This window comes from Xenopus laevis, chromosome 4L, assembly GCF_017654675.1.
Source record: "Xenopus laevis strain J_2021 chromosome 4L, Xenopus_laevis_v10.1, whole genome shotgun sequence".
Taxonomy (NCBI): domain Eukaryota; kingdom Metazoa; phylum Chordata; class Amphibia; order Anura; family Pipidae; genus Xenopus; species Xenopus laevis.
In genome coordinates this window covers 106,296,685-106,305,081 of record NC_054377.1, presented here as the reverse complement: position 1 = coordinate 106,305,081, position 8,397 = coordinate 106,296,685, and positions in this window count along the sequence as shown.

Sequence of the window (8,397 nt, the reverse complement as noted above, 5' to 3'; positions counted from 1 at the left end):
ACTCCTTACAGCATGTGTTTCTCTGGACTGTCTTGTATGTGGGCATCACAGCATAGTTCTCTGCCTGCCATACATACATATCCATATAGTCTATGGGTCAGATTTATTAAGGGTCGAATAGTAAATTCGAATGAAAATTTTAATTTTTTTTAATTTGCACATTCAAATTTTAATCCCCCAATTTGAATGTAAATTCAAATGTAAGATTTATCACACCTCAACCATGCAAACAGTTCTAATTTAAATATTCGCCACCTAAAACCTGCCGAGTTCATTTACAAGTCAATGGCAGAGGTCCATGAACCATTTGAATATGTTAATTGCCTTACTGACATTTCAAGTTTTTTTCTGATGAAAAACTTGTTTCGAATTTGATTCAAATTTTTGGGTCGCGATTCAGTCGAATATTAGACGTTCAATTTTTTTCTTAAATAACCTCCCATTCAAGTTGTGAGTATAGATGAATTTATGAGTAAAAAAATTCACATAAATTTGAAATTCAACCTTTGATAAATCTGCCCATATATAAGGTTACTATTTACTCATTTACATATTAGAAACTCACAAGGAAAAACACCAGTAGAAAACTGCACACTTTGTATGTATTTATAAAAGAGAAGCAGTGCATATTGATAACCATAAATACCTCTTCTGTTTTCTACACATCTCCCTACAAGGTTTCTGGGTTTGCAAAGCATTGCATAAGGGTCCCTATTTATTCATGGTTCTTGGTTCAACATGCAAAGAAAAAAAAACAATGACTAAGCACCCTGAGGGGTGCGAAAACACGTAGGGTGGATGGAGATGCAGCTATATTTTTAACTTTTCTACCAATAAAATTATTTTTTAACTGAATATCTCTGTTTGGTGAGTTACTTTACATTTAAATCTGGAGCACCTTGCCCCCCCCTAACTATTTGAAGAAAAAAAAAACAATCTACCATGGTTTTTCAACAAAGCATTGTTTCCTCCTAGAATTCCATCGTAATTGTTGCCACTGGACGTTGTTAAAATACTTTATGTGTGCTGCTAGGCACAGGCTATGTATAGTCAAGAATTTTTCTACTCAACTGCTGCAGTCTATACAGGCCTGTCAAAAAAGGGCCAAGGTGCTGGAATATAGCCCCCAACTCCAAAGGGCACTCAGATCAAAAAGTTCAAAAATATATTTCCAGTCAATACTTAAAGTTAAAAAAAATTACTCTTTATTTATATCTTCAGAAAGCTCCTATTCCTTTGGTCTCCCTTATTCATTTCCCTGTACATACTTGGTGATAAGTGGTTTTTATTTGGATTTTTTACTTGCATACTCGGTTACCACTTGGTTTGAACTACGAGTTTGATGTAACATGCTTTACGTAAACTATAATGTAACTGGTTATGCGTATAACGAGATGGATATATAGAAGTATATGGGGCAGACAAGAAAATGTGATATATACTGGTAATAACATTAGGAGTGAAAATATAATGTTAATGGGGCAGTAATTGCCATCTAAATATTTGCTTAAATGTGGACATCCTAATAAAATGGATGTGAGGAAAAAATAGAGTATAGGCAGAAAAACAATGTTAATAGGACCAATTTGATATGTATGTTGCTTTAAGAAAAGAAACGTGAGGTGGCAACACGTGATTGGTTTTAACGTTTGGGGAGGGATCTCCTGGGGTATAAATTTTGTGACCAAATGTAACAACAGTAATGCCTATGAATAAGTGCCTGTGGGTGCGAAACGCGTAAGGCGGAGCATCAATTGGTCTGTATGCCTACTTTTTAATATTTATGATAAATAAAGAGTAATTTTTTTTAACTTTAAGTATTGACTGGAAATATATTTTTGAACTTTTTGATATGTATAGTCAAGCCCTACAGGAAAAACTTATTCCTCTCAGATCCTTACTCACCTCATACCCCCCCCCCCATCCTTTCAGCCTCTCCCCAAGACATAACGGCATCCAGATTTTTGGGATTGAAAAGGCCAGATCTTTTAATAATAGTTTAACATAAAGATGCAATAATAAGAACATATAAACTTACAATCCAAAATCTTTTACAACTTAAAACATACAGAAAATGACCCCCAAGGAATGCTTACCAATAATAACCACCAACCACCATACTGGGCTACCAGCTGGGCAAGTGAAACCAGGCAACCATTTCTCAACACTCTTGTGCACTGTGACCCATTGCTTTATATAATAGATTCTAAGGGGCCAAATCACTAAAGTGTGAAGCGCCTAACACTAGCACAAATTCGCCAGCGTGACGTCATTTTGTTACTTCACCGATTTACTAACGGGTGCTGGCGTAAATTCGCTAGCGAAGTGGACCTACTCAAGCGCTACTTCGCACCCTTACGCCAGGCGAAGTTGCACTATGACGAAGGGACGTAACTACGTTAATTCACTAACTTGCGCATTTTACTGAACATTACCTCTTGCGCCAGACTTGCCTTCGCCACCTCAGACCAGGCGAAGTGCAATAGAGTAGATAGGGATTGCTTCAAAAAAAGTTGAATTTTTTTCTAAGTCCCAAATAACGCTGGCGTCTTTTCATTTTTTAAGGGTGATAGGCTGAAAAAGATTGTACATTTTTTTGGGGTACCCTCCTTCCCCCCTACATTTCCTAACATATGGCACCTAAACTATACAGTAGGCACATGTGTAGGGCAAAATAACAACTCTATTTTATTTTATGAAGCTTTCCCAGGCTTGTGTAGTGTAATGTATTTGCTGCTACATATACGTCCATTGTATTTTAACTTGGCGCCGTATGCAAACTAGGCATCGCTATCGTAACTGCACTTTCCTTGACTAATTAACGCTAGCGCAACTTCGCTACCTTTCGCCTCCCCGAGCGCAACTTCGGATTTTAGTGAATTAGCGGCGCCCTGACGAAGTGCAGCGAAGTGTGGCGATGCCTGCGCAACTCCGCAGGTTAGTGAATTTGCCCCTAAAGGTGATACTTGATGATTACAAGTACAATGTTCATTTAAATTTATCAATCTGCATAACATGATGGCTGAATACTCAATTGAAGGGCAGATTTATAAAAATTCAAGACCATATTAGGGTTGTCACCTCGCCCCTTTAAAACCGAACACATAATCCAGAGCCTGCATGGCTAATTAGCAATTCATTTAGATGCATGATGCATGGCTGCACATATATCAGTACAGTCTGCAGCATGCATCTAATTGAATTGTTAATTAGCCATGCAGGCTCTGGATTCCATATGTGTTTGGTTTTAAAGGGGTGAGGTGCCAACCCTAACCACAGTTTTATTACGATTAGAGTTTTTTTTGCAGCAAAAACCCGATTGTGATTATTTTCCAAACCCATGGTTTTGAAATTGATCAAAGTAAATGTGACTAAAAAACATTTGGCAGCTAAAAGCCAGCAAAAAAGTAACTTGTACTTGATACTAAGATATAATGTGTTCTTATTGGATGCAAACAATCCTAGTCGGTTTAAATTAGGTTTCAGTGTTCTTTTAGTAGACTAACTACGACGCGCTGCGCCAAAACAAAAATATAATAACATTTAATAAAATTAATTAATAAAAAATAAGGTAAGAAATACAAATGTCGGATCTTGTCGAAGTGTTCATCCGACACAACTGTCGGATGCAGACACCATGAAATTTTCAAATGAAAAAAAAACTCGAATTTTAAAGCTATTTTTTTGTGTACTTCGACTAGGGAATAGTCTAAAATTCTATTCGAATTTGAAAAAAATTTGAATATAGAAATTTATCATGTACTGTCTATTTAAAACTTTGCGTTCGACCATTCACAATCTAAAACCTGCTGATTTACTGTTTTAGCCTATGGGGGACCTTCTAGAACCTATTTGGAGTCAATTGGTGGACTTTTTTTTTTTAAAAAAAAAACTTCAATTTGAATTTGATCGAATGGGCTATTACTTCGATCCGTACGATTTGAATTCAAACTAATATGGACTATTCACCCGCAGAAAAAAACTTTGGGGCAAATTCACTAAGCGCCTAACGCTAGAGTGAATTCACTAGCGTTGGGCATTTTCGTTACTTCTCAAATTCACTAACGGACGCTGGCGTAACTTCGCACCCTTACGCCTGGCGAATTTGCGCAACGGACGTAACTACGCAAATTCACTAACGCGCGCATTGTTCTGAACGCTACCTTTTACGCCAGACTTCCTTCGCCACCTCAGATCAGGCGAAGCTCAATAGAGTAGATAGGGATTGCTTCAAAAAAAGTTAAAAAATGTTCTGGCGTTTTTTCTTTATTATGGGTAATAGGCTGAAAAAGATCGAAAAATTTTTTGGGGCTCCAATCCTTCCCCCCTACATTTCCTAACTCATGGCACCTTAACTATACAGTGGGCACATGTGTAGGGTAAAATAAAAATTTTATTTGATGTTTTGAAGGTTTCCCAGGCTTGTGTAGTGCTGCTACGAATACTTCCATCGAAATCTGAATTTGGCTGTATGCAAATTAACCATCGCTAGCGTAACTTCGCTTTGCTTGGCGAATCAATGCTAGCGCAACTTCGCAACCTTACGCTACCCCTGAGCGCAACTTCGGATTTTAGTGAATTTGCGGAGCGCTGGCGAAAATACGCCTGGCGCAACTACGATTCTTAGTGAATGTCCCACTTTGATTTTTTAAATACATTTCGATTGGTCTTTTTTTATTCGAATTTCAAAGTTATGGGAGTTCGCATTACTTCGAAATTCGCACCTTGCCCCTTACTGTTCACTCTGCTTATACTACTGGAAAGTTCCTTCTTCATGAAGCCAGCTATCTTTGATTTGTCTGGACATTAATTAATTTTGATATATCCCAATGAGCACTTTCCTCACTCTGAATATATATCAGAGAGGAAAAGGTATATATTGCTGTTTGCTTATATAAATATCACCACTATGCACTAAGCTTCAAACCAATAGATGTTTATAAGTAAATGCACAGTAAGGCCAAAGTTTGCAACAATTGTGTAAAGTAAGATCAGTAACAGTGCGCTAAGAGGAACAAACTCCAGAAATAAAATTTAAAAAATGAATTTATTGCAATGCTTGGTTTATTGTTTACTCATCTACTACCAGACAGCATTAAAGTAAATCCAGTATGGAGAGAAGTTATATGGCACCTGTACACAGTATCAGAGGGTTATGCTAGGTCACACTAATGGAAACAAAATAGTGAATTCAGTCATCAGTCCTGAATTCATGACAGAAGCCTTGGGGCATATAGCCAACAAAGTTTTCCATTCTTAATAGGATCCAGATCTAACCTTGGATGTATTCCTAGTACAAGCTTAAAATCTTTATTTTTTATTGATTTTCCAGTGCAAAACACACACTAGACTGAGGCACATAAAAATGATTAAAACTATTTTTACCTGCTATGCACACACACATACACGAAGTGTACATATAGATACATATATATATATATATATATATATATATATATATATATACATATATATATATATATATACATATATATATATATATATACATATATATATATATATATATATACATATATATATATATATATATATATATATATATATATATATATATATATATATATATATATATATATATATATATACAGACTTTGAGAAAGGCCGTGGGTTTGGCCGAAATGTCAGCTTCTTGCTCTATAATAAAGTAATGTCCGAATTGTAAGTCCTGTGAGTGTGGATCTTTCTATTGATATTAAGATTATTTGGTGATGATACTGCACCCAGGCATATTAATGATATTAATGACTTTATCGTGAGTTCTAGCATTAATGTGGAATGTATATATATATGGTTGGAAAAATCATAGATGGATAGTATATTCCCAGAATCCTTTATGAAGCAGCACAGAGGGCCTTGAAAATGAGGGTTTGATCAGCAGTGAGGGTTGATTTGCCTCACCTTTAGGTGTGGCTCAAATAAGACTGTTCTCTACCCTGTTCTGAGAGAGAAATGAAAGCCACTTAGGGTAGGACTTCATGGTGCGCGAGGAGCCAACACTTCTCAATGCGACGCTGCGTTTTCATCCGACAGTCGGGTCAATGTAGTTCTTACCTGTGATTTCTCCTTCACTTCCTTTTTCTGTAAAACATCAGACACGTCGCATGCGTTTTATCGCATTGCGACGTGTCGGCTCCTCGTGCACCATGAAGTCCTACCCTAAGGCTGTATTGGAAAATGTCAGTTAAACTGCATGCAACCAGGTTTTATTTGGCATAAGGATTATCGCTGGACACTTAGGGGCTGATTCACTAAGGGTCGAATATCGAGGGTTAATTAACCCTCGATATTTGACTGGGAATTGAAATCCTTCGACTTCGAATATCGAAGTCGAAGGATTTAGCGCAAATAGTGCGATCGTACAATCGAAGGATTATTCCTTCGATCGAATGATTAAATCCTTCGAATCGAACGATTCGAAGGATTTAAATCCAACAATCGAAGGAATATCCTTCGATCAAAAAAAGTTAGGCAAGCCTTCCCCATAGGCTAACATTGACTTCGGTAGCTTTTAGATTTTTTAAAGAGACAGTACTTCGACTATCGAATGGTCGAATAGTCGAACGATTTTTACTTCGTTCGATTCGAAGTCGTAGTCGAAGGTCGAAGTAGCCCATTCGATGGTCGAAGTAGCCCAAAAAAAACTTCGAAATTCGAAGTTTTTTTACTTCGAATCCTTCACTCAAAGTTAGTGAATCGGCCCCTTAAGGTTTTTTTTCACAAGGAGGCAAGTTCCCTGGTAGCAATGGCTGGCTACAAGCTGCTGCCCTAAAGTGCTTGGGAGTGAGCTGCACCTGCTTCAGAGTGAAAGCACAGGGAAACTCCAAAAGGACTGCAAATGAAACTTTTATTTGCTTATTGGATTTAACTTGCCCAAGTGGGGCTGTGCTTTTGAAAGGACATTTTCCTTCACCAGCAAGGCTGGAACTATTTTGCTTTACTGCAACCTCAGAGGTTATGAACTTTCACTTTGTCTGTCCAACATTTGCATAAAGTTTATGTATCATATGTAATTTTGCATGTTCGTTAATTTGATAAGGAGTAAAGTGTAAAGTGGACCTCTCACCCAGACATACAAATCTGTTTAACAAAGGTCCTTTTCAAATTAAACATGAAATATAATTTTATTTTTTATTAAAGCATTCATAGCTGTTGTAAGCTCATTTAAACATCTCAGCTGTCAATCAAATATTTCAAATATTTGATTGTCAATCAAATATTTCCTGCCCCTCTGTGCCTTAGGCATAGAGGCGGGGCAGACAATTACTTTCACTTTCCATTCAGCACTTCCTAGATGTCACTGCTCTCCACACATATCCCCCGTTCTCGTCACCGTTTAATTGGGCATGGGGATGGACATCAGGTCCCCCATTCTGGTGCACAAACAAGAGTCTGAGTTGATGCAAAGCTTGCCTTAAAGGAAAACTATACCCCCAAAATTAATACTTAAGCAACATATAGTTTATATCATATATATAAGTGGCATATTAAAGAATCTTACCAAATTGTTGATATATACATGTATATATATATATATATATATATATATATATCTATATATATATAGATAGATAGATAGATATAGTTTATAATTTATTATTAGTTAATATTGTCCTTTTACATCTCTTGCCTTGAACCCCCATTTTGTGATGGTCTGTGTGCTGCCTCAAAGATCACCTGACCAGAAATACTGCAGCTCTAACTGCAACAGGAAGAAGTGTGGAAGCAAAAGTGTTTTTTGGCTCATGTGACCTAACATGTTTGGTATGTTTGTGTGCACAATGAATCGTAGGATCCCAGGGGACGGCCCTTATTTTTTAAAATGGCAATTTTCTATTTATGATTACCCTATGGCACATACTACTAAAACAGTATATTATTATCAAAATGGTTTATTTACATGAAGCAGGGTTTTACATATGAGCTGTTTTATGCAATATCTTTTTATAGAGACCTACGTAGTTTGGGGAGTATAGCTTTCCTTTAATAACACAAAATGACTCCTGCCTGTTTGCTATAATTATCAATTCGCAGACTCAAGGAATAATTGTATAACAATAAACCAAATATTGTATACAGAAAAGCCAAGTGCACCTGTCTGTATCCCTGAGTGACTCAACCATGGCATAAGCTGCTTAATTGCTTATTAATAATGAGAAAGGGAAAAAAATATTGGGTTAGCAATACATCGCTGTTTTTACAGTGTTTTTACATATTATGACACTAAGGGGCAGATTTATCAAGGGTCGAAGTGAATTTGAGGGAATTTTCGAAGTAAAAAAATTTGAAATTCAAAGTAATTTTTTTGGATACTTCGACCATCGAATAGGATACTACGACTTCGAATTCGATTCGAAGTAAAATCATTCGCCCATTGAC